The sequence below is a fragment of the Rutidosis leptorrhynchoides genome, chromosome 1 (genome assembly GCF_046630445.1).
Source record: "Rutidosis leptorrhynchoides isolate AG116_Rl617_1_P2 chromosome 1, CSIRO_AGI_Rlap_v1, whole genome shotgun sequence".
NCBI classification, from domain to species: Eukaryota; Viridiplantae; Streptophyta; class Magnoliopsida; order Asterales; family Asteraceae; genus Rutidosis; species Rutidosis leptorrhynchoides.
In genome coordinates this window covers 103,093,983-103,116,866 of record NC_092333.1, presented here as the reverse complement: position 1 = coordinate 103,116,866, position 22,884 = coordinate 103,093,983, and positions in this window count along the sequence as shown.

Sequence of the window (22,884 nt, the reverse complement as noted above, 5' to 3'; positions counted from 1 at the left end):
TTTAACTGAGTCGTTAAGTCATCGTTAGTCATTACATGTAAGTGTTGTTTTGAGACCTTTAGGTTAACGATCTTGTTAAATGTTGTTAAACCAAAGTTTATAATATCAAATGAGATTTTAAATTATTATATTATCATGATATTATGATATCTTAATATATCTTAATATGATATATACATTTAAATATCGTTACAACGATAATCGTTACATATATGTCTCGTTTCGAAATCCTTAAGTTAGTAGTCTTGTTTTTACTTATGTAGTTCATTGTTAATACACTTAATGATATATTTAATTATCATATTATCATGTTATATATAATATAACAATGTATTAATATGCTTCATATATATTTAGTAAGACGTGGTTATAACGATAATCGTTATATGTATCGTTTCGAGTTTCATACGTCAATAGTCTCCTTTTTAAGTATATAACTTATTGTTACTATTTTTAATGAGATACTTGATGATCATTATATCATGTTAAACATATATATTTATTCATTTATGTATCATCATGTCATATACAACTTATAGCGTTCGTGAATCATTGGTCAAACTGGGTAATCAGACGTTTACAAAATTTCCGTTTCAATTAACCAAGTCTTAACAAGTTTGATTGCTTAACATGTTGGAAAAATTTAATCATGTAAATATAGTTTTCATTAAACATATATCATAGAAAGGTTCGAAAAAGTTCGGGTCACTACAAACAACAACAACAACAACAACAACAATACCCAATCCCATAAGTGGGGTATGGGGGAGGTGGGATGTAGACAATCTTTCCTCTATCCTAGAATAAAGAGAAATCATTTCTCCACCCCGAGTTAAACACTCACAAGAGCGGAGAAAGTCCTCCCTCCCTCTATTCGACGGGTAAAGAGATTACTTTCAAGGGGACCTCCGGCCATAAAGAATGAGAAAAAAAATAGATATATATATATATATATATATATATATATATATATATATATATATATATATATATATATATATATATATATATATATATATATATATATATATAATAGTAATAATAAGTAAGAAAATAAAGATAAAAAATAAAATAAACAGAGACGCCATGAAAATGGTAGAATCAAATTTTCATAGGTTTTACTTCGTGCCTGGAGTTCAATTTAGGCTCTAGGCGATAGACAAGTCGCCAATAAATCGACGCTTGCTAAGCCTCGCTTAACAGAACCGTGTATAAAAAAAATAGTAGGAATATATATATATATATATATATATATATATATATATATATATATATATATATATATATATATATATATATATATACATATATGCATATATACATATATACATATATACATATATACATATATACATATATACATATATACATATATACATATATACATATATATATATATATATATATATATATATATATATATATATATATATATATATATATATATATATATAAAGGGAACTAGAAGACGTACCTTAGACAGTAGGGCGAAGCTCAGGACAAAAACGAGAGATGCTAAAAAAAAAAAAAAACATGTCCGCAAACAAGCAACCCTAAACACAACAAAACTGTGATGGCCCGTACAAAACCATCGTGTATGAATCATCAACAACAGGATCATTACAAGGTTAAGTACTACATGCTGTAATAAAAGAAGTTGCATTCACGATAAAAAGATGATGTCATAACCGACGTCAATTGTTTTACACCAACAGTATGCTTCTACGAATAGCAAGCATGAATAAATGTATGTGACCCTTAGGTCCTTACAAAACATAGTTTCAAATGTATTAAAGTTTGACTGCAAGATAAAGTAGTTCATGCAGTGATGACACTAGAGCAGCGGGTGTCTACGGCAAGACTAGCACGACAGCGGAAGCAAATAACCTTAAGCACCTGAGAAAAACATGCTTAAAAACGTCAACACAAAGGTTGGTGAGCTATAGTTTAAGTATAACAGTAAGTAAGGTAGGCCACGAGATTTCAGTGCTACAAAGAGCGTTTCAAAACAGTATGATAAAGTATATGTTAACCGTGGGCATTTGGTAACTAACTTAATGTTTATACCCCCTGAAAGTACACTTGGCAAGTGTGTATGTTTACGAAGTATTAAACACTCGTTAAATGCTAGCGCTACTAGCCCGAGTGGGGATGTCAAACCCTATGGATCCATATCTAAGATTCGCGTTCACGGTTCAAAAACCAATGACTAAACGTTACCGAGCTAAAGGGAATGTTTCTGCCGTTATATAACCCACACATATATAAGTTTAAGTACTCGTGCCTAGTATGTAAAACATAAAATCCACATGTATTCTCAGTTCCCAAAATAAGTTAAAGTAAAAGGGAATGCTATAACTCACAATGATAAAGTAGCGGTAAAGTCGAGTCGGGAAAAGTGTGCAAGTAATGAAGGTTGTCCAAACGGGTCCTCAACCTAAGTCAAATAGTACTAAGTCAGTAAATCGTACGAAAAGGTTTAAATGTATGTAAATAAGGTCTTAAGGGTCATCATCATTCATCGTCAAACAAAAGGCGTAAAGTAAGTTTCGTTTATGAAAGTAGTTTAAAACAAAGGCTGACTTCGATCAGTCACCACGGCCTCTACCCTTACTGAATTAAGGTGAGACCAGTGGCCATGGCTCTGTATATGAGTCCTTTAAGTGTGGTAAAATTTACAGAAGCCAACTCGTCTTCGTTTGACCGTGGCGACGGTCTAAGTGCGAGTAGGTCAGAAATTTCTGCACAACGTTAAAGGACATAGTGACGATCGGAGGGCCATAAATCCTAAACCGTAACTCGAATTAAGACGAGTCCTATATGAAAAGTTATCTACTCAAACAGATCTATTTGAAAATCATAATCACAACAGCCCAGGTCTTACTGATCAGACCCAGAATACAGAAAACAGACAGGTCAGTAGGTTCCGGTGGTTCTTGGTGTTCGATGCTTATCACGGTTCTCATCCTTGATGCATGTAGCTTAGCTTCAAGTGTACAACTTGTTGATGTGTTTGCATCATTTTCACCAAGGTTTGACCATCATAACCCAAGTGCAAGTCTAAGACATGAAGCACAACCCAATTAAGAGTTGTATGAAGTTTGATGAACCAAAGTTACATCAAAGTCTTAGATCTAACACATACATGAACTTTAAAACTAATAATAAGTTACAAACTTGAAAGTGAACTTATGAAATCAAGATCTTAAGTTGTAGAACATAGTTCTTAGTTAGATCTTGAAGATCCAAGACTCAAAAGTCTAGATCTAACATAAGTGTACCAAGTTATAATTATAGAAACTTACTTACATGTTCTTGAACTTTTAAAGTTAATTTTAGTTCAAGATTAATGAGATCAAAGTTATCTAGTAACATTTGACCAATAACAACCAACAAACATGAAATTAAAGTGCATAAAATGAAGACATAAACTAAGTAAACAAGTAAATGATTCATGGTGGTTCATACTTTAAAGATTCAAACCAAAGTTTGATCTTTAAGAAAGTAAACTTTAAAGTTTACTAACATGAATTACAAGTATGAGTTACAACACATGAACTTCCTTTCTTTAAACAAGTATTAAGTGGAGATCATAAACTAGAGAGTTTATGTCTTGTATGTCCTTGTTATAACAAGATAGATGAAGAATCAAACTAACAAGTTTGCTTCTTAGAAGATCACAAGTAAATAACAATAACAACAACTAGTAATTAAGTAACAAACAACAACATGAACCAAGTAACAACAAACAACAAAGAATGATGATGATAAAGGGTGTCTATATTCGGTTTTTACAAAGAAAAGAAGAGAGAAAAAGATGTTCAAAATACTTACAAGAAAGAGAGAAAAGTGAGAGAGAATGAAATGTAAGAAGTGTGTGTTTGAATGAGGGAAAATACAAGTGATGAAGTAATACAAAAATGAACCAAAAGAACTCCCTCCAAGGCCATATGGCCTACGGTTTTAGCAGGGAAAAAAAAGGGAGAAATTGTTCCTTGGTCACTTGCATGTAAAGCTTGAAAAAGTTGGTTAATAGAGGTATGTGCATGGGGATTATGGTAACTAGATTCCTTCAAGTATTAAACTAAGTAGTTTCCATCTAATTTGATACTTACAAGTGTATAAAATGGGCTAGTTAATCCAACAAGGTGTAGGGTGGGCTCTTTAAGTCCATGTACAAATATAAAGCCCAAGTTTGTAGTAATTAACAAGTAATCCAATAAAAGCCCATGCAATTAACTAATAACCTTAGTTAAATAAAATGATTAATAAAACTAATCATGAATGTAAATAATATCTGAAAATATTATTCGTGTAAGTCTCGGGTGTCACAAAGACGTTTTGGGCATTTAAAGTCAAGTACAATTAATCATGGCATCAAGTAAATGTAATAACATACATTCGTTTAATCGCAAGTATTAATAATAATTATTATTAATAAATAAACGTTGGAAAATCCAGGGTCGTTACATTACCCACCTGTTAAAGAAAATTTCGTCCCGAAATTTTAAGCTGAGGTAGATGGAGGAGTCGGGAAAATGTGAGGATACTTCCGCATCATTTGATCCTCTCGCTCCCGAGTAAACTCAGGTCCTCGTTTAGCATTCCATCGTACCCGGACGATCGGAATCTTATTGCATTTCAAAGTTTTGATCTCACGATCCATAATTTCAACAGGTTCCTCCACAAAGTGGAGTTTGTCATCAATTGTAAGTTCTTCCAGTGGTATGATAAGTTCGGGTGCAGCAAGACACTTCTTCAGGTTTGACACGTGAAAGGTAGGATGAACTGAGCTCAATTGTGCTAGTAGGTCCAAACGGTAAGCAACGGGTCCAACACGTTCCAAGATTTCAAAAGGACCAATGTATTGTGGGTTCAACTTCCCACGCTTTCCAAAACGAATCACACCCTTCCAAGGTGCAACCTTCAACATTACACGGTCACCAATGTTGAATTCAAAGTCTTTACGTTTAAGATCGGCATAACTCTTTTGGCGATCACGGGCAGTCTTAAGTCTAGCTTGATCTGAGCAATCTTCTCCGTGGTTTCATGGACTATCTCGGGTCCGGTGATTTGCTTTTCGCCTACTTCGGCCCAACAAATAGGAGATCGGCACTTGCGACCATACAACGCTTCAAAAGGTGCAGCATTGATGCTAGAGTGATAATTGTTGTTGTACGAAAATTCGGCGAGTGGCAAATGTCTTTCCCAGGCCTTTCCAAAATCAATGACACATGCACGTAACATATCCTCCAAGGTCTAAATCGTTCGTTCACTTTGCCCATCAGTCTGAGGGTGATAAGCAGTACTCATGTCAAGATGAGTTCCCATGGCTTCTTGCAAAGAACGCCAAAATCTAGAAGCAAAATGGGGATCGCGATCTGAGATGATCGATAACGGTACACCATGACGAGATACAACCTCCTTGATGTATAATTGAGCAAGTCTCTCCATCGTATCTGTTTCCTTCATCGCTAAGAAGTGTGCAAATTTAGTAAGACGGTCAACGATAACCCAGATGGTATCGTATCCGCCCACCGTGTTCGGCAGCTTAGTAATGAAATCCATTGTGATCCTTTCCCATTTCCATTGTGGGATTTCCGGTTGTTAAAGTAAACCAGAAGGTCTCTGATGCTCGGCTTTAACTTTCGAGCAAGTCAAACACTTACCAACATAAGTCGCAACGTCCTTCTTAAGATTCGGCCACCAATACTTTTCTTTAAGGTCGTGGTACATTTTGCCCGCTCCAGGATGAATCGAATATCTCAATTTGTGTGCTTCATCAAGTATAAGGTTTCGTAGATCTCCATAAAGAGGTACCCAAATTCTTCAGGCATAACATCGGAGTCCAGACTCCCTAACCTCAAATCGAGAGACAAGTATGTTCAAATGTTCGTGAGATATATTCTCCTTCTTAAGAGCCTCATCTTGGGCTACTCTGATCTGGCTGTTGAGGTTCGAATGAATGGTGATGTTCAGAGCCCTAACACGAAGAGGTGTCGTCCTCTCCTTTCGGCTTAAAGCGTCAGCTACAACATTGGCCTTGCCAGGATGATAACGAAGTTCACAATCGTAGTCATTGAGCGTCTCGATCCATCGACGCTGTCTCATATTCAGTTGCTTCTGATCGAAGATGTGCTAGAGACTCTTGTGATCGGTGAAGATAGTGCTCTTAGTTCCATACAAATAGTGTCTCCACAATTTGAGCGCAAAGACAACGGCTCCAAGTTCAAGATCGTGAGTAGTGTAGTTCTGCTCGTGAATCTTCAATTGGCGGGAGGCATAGGCAATAACTTTTGATCGTTGCATCAGTACACAACCAAAACCACTTTTCGACGCATCGCAATCAACAACAAAGTCGTCACTGCCCTCAGGAAGTGATAGGATAGGTGCGGTGGTTAACTTCTTCTTCAAGGTTTGAAATGCTGATTTGTGTGCGGGTTCCCAAATGAACTTCTTGCCCTTGTGAGTCAGTGCGGTCAAAGGACGCGCAATCAGAGAGAAACCTTCGGTAATAACCGGCGAGACCTAGGAATTGGCGAATATGAGTTGGAGTAGTGGGGGTCCCCACTTGCTGATGGCTTCAATCTTGGCGGGGTCAACTTTGATACCCTGGTCGCTCACATCATGACCCAGAAATTGAACTTTCTTCAACCAAAATTCACACTTGGAGAATTTGGCGTAAAGTTGCTCTTGTCTCAAGAGTTCAAGCACTAGTCGGAGGTGTTGCTCATGTTCTTCTTCGCTCTTAGAGTAGATGAGGATATCATCTATGAAGATGATAACAAACTTATCCAAGTACGGCTTGCAGACACGATTCATGAGGTCCATGAACACGGCAGGTGCGTTGGTTAATCCGAATGGCATCACGAGAAACTCATAATGACCATAACGGGTTCTGAATGCAGTTTTCATCACGTCACTTTCCTTCACCCTCAACTGGTGATACCCAGATCGCAAATTGATCTTAGAGTAAATGCTCGATCCTTGTAGTTGGTCAAAAAGATCGTCAATTCGTGGAAGAGGATACCGATTCTTGATAGTCAATTTGTTGAGTTCACGGTAGTCGATACACATACGGAAGGATCCATCCTTCTTCTTCACAAACAGAACAGGTGCGTCCCAAGGCGAGAAGCTTGGTTGGATAAATCCTCGATCAAGTAGTTCTTGTAGTTGACTTTGTAATTCTTGCATCTCGAAAGGTGCGAGTCTATAAGGTGCGCGAGCTACAGGTGCAGCTCCTGGCACTAAGTCAATCTGAAACTCTACTGCTCTCTGCGGCGGCAATCCAGGAAATTCTTCAGGGAAGACATCGAAAAATTCGTTCACAATTCGAACATCGTTCACGCTCTTCACCTCAGTTTCTACTGTTTTCACATGTGCTAGGACAGAAAAACGTCCCTTCTTCATAATCTTTTGCGCTTTCACGCAACTAATAAGGTTCAGCTTTGAGGTACATCTCTCTCAGTAGATGATCAGTGGCTCACCATCTCCTTGCGGTATACGAAGAGCTTTATCTCCACAGATAATATCGGCCTTTATCTTGCTCAACCAATCCATACCGACGATCACGTCAAAACTTCCCAGTTTGATATGTATCAAATCTATCTCGAAATCTGCACCAGCTATGTTGATAATAGCTCCACGACTAATATGGTCAACCTTTTCAAGTTTTCCATTGGCGACCTCGACAAGCATACTCTATTTTAACAGGACTAATGACCAATTAATCTTATCGCAAAAATGTCTACATACATAACTTCTATCCGCACCAGTATCAAACAAGACAGAAGCTAAAAGATTGTTGATTTTGAATATACCTGTCACCAAGTCGGGGTTTTCACGTGCGTCCCTTGCATTAACATTGAAAGCTCTAGCGCGCGGTGGTCCGCCATCTTTTAGCTTATTTGGACACGCATTTCTGAAATGGCCCGTCTGCCCGCATTCGTAACACTTCTTCGGTCCGTTGGTATTCGGCTTCCCATTCAAAGTGGTGACCTTGCAATCTTTCCCGATATGCCCAGCCCGTTGGCACTTTTCGCAAACAACATTACAATACCCAGTATGGTGCTTGTAGCACCGCTTGCATTGTGGTGGGGTTCCCTTGTAGTTAGGGTTGGAGTTGGTGTTGTTGTTGGGGTTGGGGTTTCCGCCGTTGTTGTTTCCTCTGAAACCCTCATGTCGTTTCGTCGGGTTCTGTTCATAGTTTCTTCCCCTGTTGTTGTTGTTGTTGTTGTTGTTGTTGTTGTGGTTATCCCATTTGCGCTTCTCGCTATTACCCACTTCAGACTTAGTTTTCTCCGGTTCATCGATGGTTATTTGATTCATCAAAGTATGCGCCATGCGCATCGCTTCGGGATCATTTGGTGGTTTGGATGAGGTGACGTTTCCCTTAATGCTCTTAGGGAGTCCCCAGAAGTATCTCTCCATTCGCTTGAATTTTGGGGTGACCATTGTCGGACACATCAGGGCTAGTTCCAAAAATCTCCTGTTGTAACCATCAAGGTCATTCCCAACGGCCTTTAACTGCATGAATTCCATTTCCATCTTTTGGATCTCGGTTCTCGGACAATACTCCTCAATCATGGCACACTTAAATTCCTCCCATGGCGTAGCATACGCCTCATCAATGCCTTGTGCCTGTGCCATTGTGTTCCACCACGTGAGTGCACCGTCAGACAGCGTGCAAGAAGCAAATTTGGTTTTGTTGTCCTCCGAACAGTTTCTAACTCGGAATACTGATTCAAGTTTCTCGAACCATCTGGTGAGACCAACCGGTCCCTCAGTGCCGCTGAAGTTATGTGGTTTATAGCTCTGGAATTCCTTGTAAGTACACCCATTTCGAACGGGTTGAATAACCAGTGGTGGTGGCGGTGGAGATTGGGGTTGCATTTCCGCAATGGCTGCTGTAGTGACCCGAACTTTTCCATGTTTATATATATTAATTGAGATTGATATTTACATGATTAAATGTTTCCAACATGTTAAGCAATCAAACTTGTTAAGACTTGATTAATTGAAATAGGTTTCATATAGACAATTGACTACCCAAGTTGACCGGTGATTCACGAACGTTAAAACTTGTAAAAACTATATGATGACATATATATGGTTATATATATAGTTAACATGATATTATGATAAGTAAACATATCATTAAGTATATTAACAATGAACTACATATGTAAAAACAAGACTACTAACTTAATGATTTTGAAACGAGACATATATGTAACGATTATCGTTGTAACGACATTTAATGTATATATATCATATTAAGAGATATTCGTACATCATAATATCATGATAATATAATAATTTAAAATCTCTTTTGATATTATAAACATTGGGTTAACAACATTTAACAAGATCGTTAACCTAAAGGTTTCAAAACAACATTTACATGTAACGACTAACGATGACTTAACGACTCAGTTAAAATGTATATACATGTAGTGTTTTAATATGTATTCATACACTTTTGAAAGACTTCAAGACACTTATCAAAATACTTCTACTTAACAAAAATGCTTACAATTACATCCTCGTTCAGTTTCATCAACAATTCTACTCGTATGCACCCGTATTCGTACTCGTACAATACACAGCTTTTAGATGTATGTACTATTGGTATATACACTCCAATGATCAGCTCTAATCAGCCCATGTGAGTCACCTAACACATGTGGGAACCATCATTTGGCAACTAGCATGAAATATCTCATAAAATTACAAAAATATGAGTAATCATTCATGACTTATTTACATGAAAACAAAATTACATATCCTTTATATCTAATCCATACACCAACGACCAAAAACACCTACAAACACTTTCATTCTTCAATTTTTTTCATCTAATTGATCTCTCTCAAGTTCTATCTTCAAGTTCTAAGTGTTCTTCATAAATTCCAAAAGTTCTAGTTTCATAAAATCAAGAATACTTTCAAGTTTGCTAGCTCACTTCCAATATTGTAAGGTGATCATCCAACCTCAAGAAATCTTTGTTTCTTACAGTAGGTTATCATTCTAATACAAGGTAATAATCATATTCAAACTTTGGTTCAATTTCTATAACTATAACAATCTTATTTCAAGTGATGATCTTACTTGAACTTGTTTTCGTGTCATGATTCTGCTTCAAGAACTTCGAGCCATCCAAGGATCCATTGAAGCTAGATCTATTTTTCTATTTTCCAGTAGGTTTATCCAAGGAACTTAAGGTAGTAATGATGTTCATAACATCATTCGATTCATACATATAAAGCTATCTTATTCGAAGGTTTAAACTTGTAATCACTAGAACATAGTTTAGTTAATTCTAAACTTGTTCGCAAACAAAAGTTAATCCTTCTAACTTGACTTTTAAAATCAACTAAACACATGTTATATATCTGTATGATATGCTAACTTAATGATTTAAAACCTGGAAACACGAAAAACACCGTAAAACCGGATTTACGCCGTCGTAGTAACACCGGGGGCTGTTTTGGGTTAGTTAATTAAAAACTATGATAAACTTTGATTTAAAAGTTGTTATTCTGAGAAAATGATTTTTATTATGAACATGAAACTATATCCAAAAATTATGGTTAAACTCAAAGTGGAAGTATGTTTTCTAAAATGGTCATCTAGACGTCGTTCTTTCGACTGAAATGACTACCTTTACAAAAACGACTTGTAACTTATTTTTCCGACTATAAACCTATACTTTTTCTGTTTAGATTCATAAAATAGAGTTCAATATGAAACTATAGCAATTTGATTCACTTAAAACGGATTTAAAATGAAGAAGTTATGGGTAAAACAAGATTGGATAATTTTTCTCATTTTAGCTACGTGAAAATTGGTAACAAATCTATTCCAACCATAACTTAATCAACTTGTATTGTATATTATGTAATCTTGAGATACCATAGACACGTATACAATGTTTCGACCTATCATGTCGACACATCTATATATATTTCGGAACAACCATAGACACTCTATATGTGAATGTTGGAGTTAGCTATACAGGGTTGAGGTTGATTCCAAAATATATATAGTTTGAGTTGTGATCAATACTGAGATACGTATACACTGGGTCGTGGATTGATTCAAGATAATATTTATCGATTTATTTCTGTACATCTAACTGTGGACAACTAGTTGTAGGTTACTAACGAGGATAGCTGACTTAATAAACTTAAAACATCAAAATATATTAAAAGTGTTGTAAATATATTTTGAACATACTTTGATATATATGTATATATTGTTATAGGTTCGTGAATCAACCAGTGGCCAAGTCTTACTTCCCGACGAAGTAAAAATCTGTGAAAGTGAGTTATAGTCCCACTTTTAAAATCTAATATTTTTGGGATGAGAATACATGCAGGTTTTATAAATGATTTACAAAATAGACACAAGTACGTGAAACTACATTCTATGGTTGAATTATCGAAATCGATTATGTCCCTTTTTATTAAGTCTGGTAATCTAAGAATTAGGGAACAGACACCCTAATTGACGCGAATCCTAAAGATAGATCTATTGGGCTTAACAAACCCCATCCAAAGTACCGGATGCTTTAGTACTTCGAAATTTATATCATATCCGAAGGGTGTCCCGGAATGATGGGGATATTCTTATATATGCATCTTGTTAATGTCGGTTACCAGGTGTTCACCATATGAATAATTTTTATCTCTATGTATGGGATGTGTATTGAAATATGAAATCTTGTGGTCTATTATTATGATTTGATATATATAGGTTAAACCTATAACTCACCAACATTTTTGTTGACGTTTTAAGCATGTTTATTCTCAGGTGATTATTAAGAGCTTCCGCTGTCGCATACTTAAATAAGGACGAGATTTGGAGTCCATGCTTGTATGATATTGTGTAAAAACTGCATTCAAGAAACTTATTTTGTTGTAACATATTTGTATTGTAAACCATTATGTAATGGTCGTGTGTAAACAGAATATTTTAGATTATCATTATTTGATAATCTACGTAAAGCTTTTTAAACCTTTATTGATGAAATAAAGGTTATGGTTTGTTTTAAAATGAATGCAGTCTTTGAAAAACGTCTCATATAGAGGTCAAAACCTCGCAACGAAATCAATTAATATGGAACGTTTTTAATCAATAAGAACGGGACATTTCAGTTGGTATCCGAGCGTTGGTCTTAGAGAACCAGAATTTTGCATTAGTGTGTCTTATCGAGTTTGTTAGGATGCATTAGTGAGTCTGGACTTCGACCGTGTTTACTTGGAAAATGATTGCTTAACAAATTTTGTTGGAAACTATATATTTTTAACATGTGAATATTATGTGATATATTAATCTCTTAACGCGTTTGATATTATGTGATAGATGTCTACCTCTAGAACAAGTCCCATTGACTCACCTAATAATAATGAAGAGTCAAATGTAAATTGGAATGATTCGTGGACTGATTCACAAGTTCCCGAAGAGGAACCGGAAGAAGAGTCGGAACCGGAAGAAGAATCGGAACCGGAAGAAGAATCGGAACCGGAAGAAGAATCGGAACCGGTGGGGGAAATAATAAAACGGTTAAGTAAAAGAGAATCCTCAACCAACCGACCAAGGTTAATTATGGTCAATGGTGTTTCCGCCAAGGAAGCAAAATATTGGGAGGATTACCAATTCTTCGATGAATCGGATTCCGACGAGAATTCCAATGATGTTATAGAAATTACCCCAACTGAATTTAAAAAGGCAAAAGAAAATAATAAGGGAAAGGGCATAAAAATAGAGAAATCTAATTCCAACCCCGATGAACTTTATATGTATCGTCAACCCCCGAAGTCCTTAAGTTGTAACAATGACCCGGGAACCTCTAAACCACCAGGTTTTTCTAAACCAATGTGGACAACGACGGCTCGTATTAGGGGAACATCATATATCCCTAGAAACTTGGCAAAACAAATGAAAACCGAAGAAGAAGAAACGAGCGAGTCGGAATAAGATAGTTGTATTCGTATGGTGTAATATATGTAATATAGTGTTCTTATGCTTTATGATATATGTAAAAATTTCTTGTATTAATAAGTATTTTTTTATGAATCTAACTCTTGTCTATTTTACAGTTTAAAAACACAAAATGGATAGACAACCTAATATTTTAAGAGACCTACCCGGAGACATGATTGATGAAATCTTGTCTAGAGTCGGCCAGAATTCCTCGGCACAACTATTTAAGGCGAGATCAGTTTGTAAGACATTCGAAGAACGTTCCAAGAATGTCTTGGTTTATAAGAGACTTTCGTTTGAAAGATGGGGGATAGCACATTGGGAAACCCATAAGTTACGATGTGTTTACTTTGACGCATATATTGCGGGGAACCCAAATGCTATTTTACGCAACGGGTTAAGAAATTATTTTGACTCAATATATCCGAATATTGGACTTCGTGATTTAGAAAAAGCGGCTAACATGCAACATAAAGAAGCATGTTATGCTTACGGATTAGTAATGTTCGCTTCTCACCAAAGTGAGAACAAGAACATCGGGCTACAACTATTAAACAAAATGTTTCCACAAGTGACGGAGTTGGTAATTGGGGTAAGAAATGAGGTTTTTAGATTGTTACGGGACTGTTGGACATTACGTAACCCTCGTCCCTTTGACGACGTTACAACACGCTGTCTTATCAACGGCCATAACGGTTATGTTCCACAAGACCAAGGATGGGAAGTAGTCCTAGTAAAACCAGAATGCATGACTTGTTTCTGGACGTATGAATTACGTGTCTTTATTGCCTTTGCTGAACGACTTGTGTACTAGCTAGAATTATCTTCACAACTATCTTGTATCAAAGTTATTGTGTGCTATATTTCATGCTTTATGTAAAATAAGCGGTATTGTAAGTTTGTAAAATATTGTATAAAAGTTTGAACGAGAAATATTATTATAATCAGTTTTTCATATAGAATTGTAGTAGTTGAATTGTATATTAGCTACTAAGTATGAACTTAACGGGTAGGTACTACCCGAATTTAAACTTATAAAACGCTAATATGAAGAAAAAGCTTTTATAAATGAGTTCATATTATGCTACGAAATACTATTAACTACTCTTAATATTCTGTATGATTAACTTGTTCCATTTGACTATTTTGAAGGAAATGGCACCGACTACTCGACACACCGTGAATATGAATGAAGAGGAATTCCGTACTTTTCTAGCTTCAAACATAGCCGTAGTACAGGCTGCGCTACATACCAACAATAACCATGGATCTAGCAGTACAGAAAATCGTGTAGGATGCACCTACAAAGAATTCACTGCCTGCAAACCTTTCGAGTTTGATGGAACCGAAGGACCGATCGGATTGAAACGGTGGACCGAGAAGGTCGAATCGGTGTTTGCCATAAGTAAGTGTACTGAAGAGGACAAAGTGAAGTACGCTATGCATACCTTCACAGGTTCTGCGTTAACATGGTCGAATACCTATCTAGAGCAAGTGGGACAAGACGATGCGTACGCACTACCGTGGTCAGCATTCAAGCACTTGATGAACGAGAAGTACCGTCCCAGAACCGAGGTCAATAAACTCAAGACAGAACTTAGAGGGTTACGAACCCAAGGATTTGATATTACCACGTACGAAAGACGATTCACAGAATTGTGCCTATTGTGTCCCGGAGCATTCGAAGATGAGGAAGAGAAGATCGACGCGTTTGTGAAAGGATTACCGGAAAGAATCCAAGAAGATATAAGTTCACACAAGCCCGCCTCCATACAACAGGCATGTAGAATGGCTCACAAACTAGTGAACCAGATTGAAGAAAGAATTAAAGAACAGACTGCTGAAGAGGCCAATGTGAAGCAAGTCAAAAGAAAGTGGGAGGAAAACGGTGATAAGAATCACCAATACAACAACAACAGCAATTACAACAATAATCGCAACAATTATCCCAACAATCGCAACATCAATCGCAACTACAACAAACGGCCCAACAACAACAACAACAACAACAACAACAACAACAACTACAACAATCATCCCAAAAACAATAATAACCGCAACAACAACAACAATCAGAAGCAGCTATGCCAAAGGTGTGAAAAGTATCACTCGGGGTTTTGCACCAAATTTTGCAACAAGTGTAAAAGAAATGGTCATAGCACGGCGAAGTGTGAGGTCTACGGACCAGGGGTTAATAGAATGAATGGAACAAATGGTGTCGGAACGAGTAATGGCGGAGCAAGTAGTGTCAGAGCAAGTTATGCCAATGTAGTTTGTTATAAATGTGGAAAACCGGGCCACATTATTAGAAATTGCCCGAACCAAGAGAACACGAATGGACAAGGCCGCGGAAGAGTTTTCAATATTAATGCGGCAGAGGCACAGGAAGACCCGGAGCTTGTTACGGGTACGTTTCTTATTGACAATAAATCTGCTTACGTTTTATTTGATTCGGGTGCAGATAGAAGCTATATGAGTAGAGATTTTTATGCTAAATTAAGTTGTCCATTGACGCCTTTGGATAGTAAATTTTTACTAGAATTAGCAAATGGTAAATTAATTTCAGCAGATAATATATGTCGGAATCGAGAAATTAAACTGGTTAGCGAAACATTTAAGATTGATTTGATACCAGTAGAGTTAGGGAGTTTTGATGTGATAATCGGTATGGACTGGTTGAAAGAAGTGAAAGCAGAGATCGTTTGTTACAAAAATGCAATTCGCATTATACGAGAAAAAGGAAAACCCTTAATGGTGTACGGAGAAAAGGGCAACACGAAGCTACATCTTATTAGTAATTTGAAGGCACAAAAACTAATAAGAAAAGGTTGCTATGCTGTTCTAGCACACGTCGAGAAAGTACAAACTGAAGAAAAGAGCATCAATGATGTTCCCATTGCAAAAGAATTTCCTGATGTATTTCCGAAAGAATTACCGGGATTACCCCCACATCGATCCGTTGAATTTCAAATAGATCTTGTACCAGGAGCTGCACCAATAGCTCGTGCTCCTTACAGACTCGCACCCAGCGAGATGAAAGAACTGCAAAGCCAATTACAAGAACTTTTAGAGCGTGGTTTCATTCGACCAAGCACATCACCGTGGGGAGCTCCTGTTTTGTTTGTCAAGAAGAAAGATGGTACATTCAGGTTGTGTATCGACTACCGAGAGTTGAACAAACTTACCATCAAGAACCGCTACCCACTACCGAGAATCGACGACTTATTTGATCAACTACAAGGCTCGTCTGTTTATTCAAAGATTGAATTACGTTCTGGGTATCATCAAATGCGGGTGAAAGAAGATGATATTCCAAAGACTGCTTTCAGAACACGTTACGGTCATTACGAGTTTATGGTCATGCCGTTTGGTTTAACTAATGCACCAGCTGTGTTCATGGACCTTATGAACCGAGTGTGTGGACCATACCTTGACAAGTTTGTCATTGTTTTCATTGATGACATACTTATTTACTCAAAGAATGACCAAGAACACGGTGAACATTTGAGAAAGGTGTTAGAAGTATTGAGGAAGGAAGAATTGTACGCTAAATTTTCAAAGTGTGCATTTTGGTTGGAAGAAGTTCAATTCCTCGGTCACATAGTGAACAAAGAAGGTATTAAGGTGGATCCGGCAAAGATAGAAACTGTTGAAAAGTGGGAAACCCCGAAAACTCCGAAACACATACGCCAGTTTTTAGGACTAGCTGGTTACTACAGAAGGTTCAGTAAAGACCCGTCCTAATCCTCCTGGACGAAGTCATTAACATTTGGTTCCATTGCGATGATCGACTCCAAGTAATGTCCTTAACATGAGCAAATGCACAGCGGAAGACTTAATTCGTACCTGAGAATAACATGCTTTAAAACGTCAACATAAAGTTGGTGAGATATATAGGTTTAATGCTAGCAGCGTTATAACAATGGACCACAAGATTTCATGTGTAAACATTTTAATAAAAATATTCTAAGTGGTTGAGCACTTGGTAACCATACTTAACATTTAATCACGTCGCATATTCCCTTTATTATGAAATCTTACTACACCGTACCAAGTGTAGTTACGAAACGAAGTACTGTGCAACCGTTGAATACTGGTCGTCCAGTCCGATTGGGGTTGTCAAGCCCGATAGATCTATCAACAGGATTCGCGTTTACAATACCGCTGTAAATATTAGTTACCAAGCTACAGGGAAGTATGCCAGTGGTACAACTCAACGTAGAACATATTTTTCAGTTACTTGTGTCCATATCGTAAAACATAAAATACATGTATTCTCATCCCGAAATATTTAGAGTTTAAAAGTGGGACTATATACTCACCATACTGTATTTTGTAGTAAAAATACATATAACATCACTGAACACGTATAAGGTTGGCCTCGGATTCACGAACCTAAATCATTTGTATATATATATTAATACACATAATCGCACTCAACACAATTTATATATTCTTATTAATTATTATTTATTATGATTTAATAGTGTTATACATATATATTTATTAATGTTTTATCTTTATCTATTATGTATTAAATTTAATACTTTCATTCATAATTATATTGATATCTATAAAAATGTTTATCTATTATGATAGTAGTAACACTAATTAATAATAATAATAGTAATAAAAATGATAACTTTAAAATAAAGATACTTTTAATAATATAATACTTTTAGTAATATTTTTAATTAAAATATAAATTTTAATTATAATGACATCCTTAATAAAAATGTTACTTTTAATAATAATAATAATAATAATAATAATAATAATAATAATAATAATAATAATAATAATAATAATAATAATAATAATAATAATAATAATAATAATAATAATAATAATAATAATAATAATAATAATAATAATAATAATAATAATAATAATAATAATAATAGTAAGAATAATAAAATCACTACCTTAAATGATGAGCTTAAAAAAATGACCAAAACCAAGCTCGAACCCATGACTTCTCGTTCAATGTACATTTACCCCAAACCATTCCTCAACTACTTCATTTGTGTTCAAATTCATAAAATGAATCTAATTAACATTTAGGAACCGATGAGGTTGCAAATCCGGTTCAACAAACAATAGCCCAACACTAGGAGTTCATGGCACCATTTCTTTTGCAAACCCATGGCCCAACTGAAAATGGGGAACTCGGCCCAACAGATAATATATCGGCCCAACAGCAATTAGAATATAGTGGCCCAATAATTTCATTTGTAAAAAAAAACATATATGACGTTCTAGCCTAGTTTCGAACCTAGGTCTCCTTGCTTAAACACAACCCGTCCAACCATCACTCCAGCTCGTCCTTTTGATATTAATAACAGATTAAATCTTTCTATATTACTCGTCTGTTTTCCCTAATTCCATCATCATCATCTCATCATCAACTTCATGGAAAAGAAAAGAAGTAGGACAGCAGCGGTCCACAAACTCTAGCAAATACCGAAATTTTGGGTACCAAATATAATAAAGTGTATACATGTAGTTGTTTGGCTCCACCACTCATTCAAAGCACTAACTAATCCTCATTTGCTATAATTTTGTCGGTAATCATATACAGGAGAACACCAAAAGCAATATAATATACCTTCAAGTTGGTAAAACATCAACAACAAAAAAAAATGGTACAAGTTCATTCTTCTTTTGTTTTGTGAGCCTCACGAATTCAAACAATACCCGCACCCTTTTTGTTCTTTATGAGTCTAAATAACAGAAAAGTATTTCAGTGGCAGTAGCTAGCTTTGTTGGTGTTGGGTTTTGTTGCTCCAACGAAATAGAAATAAGTAACAGAAGGTACGACGGGTTTTGTGGTGGGTATTGTTGAATAAGAGGGTGGCGTGTGAGGTTGTAGCAGCAAGAAGTAAACAGGAACAGCAAAAGTGATGGTCGATGGTAATTGTTAGGGTGGTTGATGATTGTTTCGTTGTTGAAAAGAAAGAAAAAAAAATTTGGGTTTCGATTGTTTTGCAGAAGGAGAGAAGAGATATTATCAAGGGTGGCGGGTATGGTGGTCCGGTGGAGGTTAAAGGTGGCGGTGATTGACGTACATGACTGAAGATTGTGGAATCCGGATATTGAGGTGGCGTGGTTTTTGAAGGTAGTGGTGATCGAAGTTTAGCGGTTAGAAGTAGGGGTGATTGATTTGTTAAAAAGGATTAAAGACAACCAATCTTCACAAGCAAAACAGAAGACAGATAAATTATATCATAGACGTTGACATAAATATAAAAAAAATATACTCGTGATAAATCTGCTTTTAAATTAAATTATTATTTTTTTTTTACAGATTTATTTATATTAATAATTATAAATATATTAATAAATATAATTCCTTTAATATTAATAATAATAATAAAATATTAGTAATACAATATTAATATTAATTAATGATATAAATAATTAACATGTTGATAATAATAATAACTTCTAAGTTTATAACAATAACAATCTTTAATATTAATGATATCAAGATAATACTATTATAAATAAAATCATGGTAAAGAAATGATAATATCTAATAATAATACAAATAATAGTTAAGGTATCTCAAGTTATATTTATTTATGTAGATATCTGTATCCGTATCGTTATATGTTGAATATATATATATTTATATTCATATACCTAATACATTAAGAAACCTAATAATATTAATTATATAAACATTAATATTTAATATTAATTTTATTAATAATCAAGGAACTACTAATGATAATAATAATAATAATAGAATTAATGATAAATATAATATTAATAACAATACTTGTACACCTCTATATTCAAATATTCTTATATATTTTAACATACACCTAATAGTGAATATATATACAAAAATTATGTGTTATATAATAACTTAATTATTATTATTATATCGTTTATTATTTTACAAATAATTGTTCGTGAATCGTCAGGCATGGTCAAAGGGTAACTAATTATCCAAATATAGATTTCAAACTTTCTAGACTCAACATTAGGGTTTTTGCTTATCGTGTCGGAAACATATAGAGTTTAAGGTTTAAATTTGGTCGGAAATTTCCAGGTCGTTACAGTATCCACCCGTTAAAATAATTTCGTCCTCGAAATTTGGTAGAGGTCGTCATGGATAACAATAAGGATGTTTTCATGATGAATATGAGGTGATAATGGAGTTTTATCATTATCGGAAGAGATGGATAAAACGATTCGATCATGTGAAGCGCACGAGTGAAGCTATCACAAAAGAATGTAATGAGTGAATATGGAATTGTTTCAACCGATGACGTGACTAGAATTGATTTCCAGAATTTAAGGAATTTAAAGAAAATCTTATGTAATAAGATTTGGTTCTTCGACGATTTAGGAAACATGATCTCCTTTGATTTAATGTGGCAAATCTGTTTTGATTTCTTTGTCGGATATTTCACTTATAAAACTACTTCTTTCGTTTCTTCTTCCCGTTCTCAAGTCAAGCGAGCAACGGTCCGGAATTCGTAGGTATGAAATTCGAAATGAGCATAGCTAATGCTCTCAAAACAAATGGTATGGCACATTTTGTCAAGTTACCAGTTTATCCTGGAACAGACCGAATCATCAAGAAATATTTTCTTGATATTTTTAGAATTTGAATAGAATGTAAGAGCCGTGTAACATGGCACATGATGATGGTACTGTGAATCATCACATTCCATTAGAAACTCAACATGACTTACTGTAATATAATGACGTTGATCAAGTGTCATTATATTATACTAATTCATGTATCAGTTTCCAACACTACTTCAAAACATTTATATTTTAAACTCGAAGGTTTCAGAATTTAGAAACTAACACAGTTTCTTTTATATTGTAACGCAGATATTTCGGAGTGATAGATGATTTCAAATAAGGATAGTTATGGAAATGTCTCCAGAAATATGGAGAATAAGTATAACGAAAAGGTTTGAAGATATCTTATAATATCTAAGATAAGATAATGATGAAGTATATCATCTGGAAAGGTTTAGAATAAGGAGTAGGGTTCTTACTAACGGCTTCAGCAGGCACTGAATCATTTGGATTCTTTGAAGGCAGGTTCAGTCCTTGTATTTGTTCTTTGTTTCCTTCATGGTTAACTCAATCCATTTTTCAGTATCAAATTTTCTATCGGGCGTTCCTAACACTCCCTTCTTTTTCATCAAACTTTTGGCTATTTAGGCTATCTATGAATTTACTGTTTCCTCTGCATTTAATGCAGCCATAACTGAATCGTCGGTTATCAATCCGAGGTGTTTTCGAGCGAATTGTGTTTTTAGATGATTAAACGCTTATGGTAGTATGGTGGAATATAAAAGGGTTTTCCGGTAGCGACTGCGCAAGAATAACGTATATATCGAGACTAACCTTTCTGAGAAGTCGAAGTTAACTTGTTGAAGCTGTGATAAAATTGGCTAATTTTGGATAGGGATTACAAAGTTATTTTGGGTAATAATAACACCAAAGGAATTATCACTGCTACGTGTTAACTGTTGACTCGGTTTTCGAGAGTTTTCAGGTGTATAACTATATGCATAAATCTTCCTTCCGTAAACGAGGTGCGGTTGGTTCAACTTTTCGATCGAAGTGTTTTCAAGAATCATGAAAAGATTTGAATGTAATTGTAACTGTCGAGATACAAATGAGGTTTAAGATGGAATCAAGTGGCAAACTTGAAGATTAGTTTAGTTTCATATGTTATAATCAATATTTTAATTCATTTTAATTGTCCAAAGTTAGCAGTCCAATAGTCCGATTGTACAATGATCCAATATATTCATATATAAATTAAATATATAATATTTGAATTAACTAATACGTATCGTGACCCGTGTACCAGTCTCAGTGTCGATCACAACTCAAAGTATATATATTATTTGAGAATCAACCTCAACCCTGTATAGCTAACTCCCGCATTACTGCATATAGAGTGTCTATGGTTATTCCAAATAATATATATAGATGCGTCGATATGATATGTCAAAACCTTGTATACGTGTCCCGATATTTAAAGTGCGTAAAATAAATAACAGAAATTAAATGACGATAAATAAAATTGCGAGAATGTAAATTGCGATAAATTAAATGTTAATCAGTTAGCTGGGAACAGTTAGCCGGAACAGTTAGCGTGAAATCCTATCACAATTTCAATTAATTAATTCGTTTGTTTCTAACACTTTTTATTTTTGTCCAATGTTTTCTTCGTTATGCCACTTGTTGGATTCTGATAGGTCAAAATCCAAATATGAAATTTGAATAAAAATGGTTATTCGGTGGTGAACAGATACGAATATCGGTAGTTGTAAGCAAGATAGCAAATGATCGTTGAATCAGATTCGAAAAATGTACAATGTAACTTATTAATGTAAATTCTAAATGTTCCTCGGGTACTACCCACCCGTTAAAATATTTTCATCATTAACAGTTTGTACGAAAGGATTTTTAATTACAATCTTTATGAAAATATACTTGCATATATATTTTCTTCGGATGTAATCATAGATTTAATGAGTCAATAAGATATTATACTCATTTGATTTATTGTTGGCACTTGATTATATGACCTCTAGAACATTAGAGACTACATAATTGCCATGTCGAACGAAAATAAATGAGATAGAACGATAAGTAAAACGAAGATAATCGATATAAAATGATATGTAAAACGAAGATCATACTCGAAGTACAGATAGTGATATTGAGGTGAGTGATGTTGATATCCGAGGTACAAATTATGATGTTGAGGTTTACGACGCGGTTGTGGTTGAGGGTAATATGGGTACTGTCGGTGTTGATGATGGTGGTACGGATTATGCTGCTGGTGCTGCTGCTGGTGTTTGTAACCTTTGCACCGTATTCTCCAAAGCCGTCACGCGAGCGCGAAGT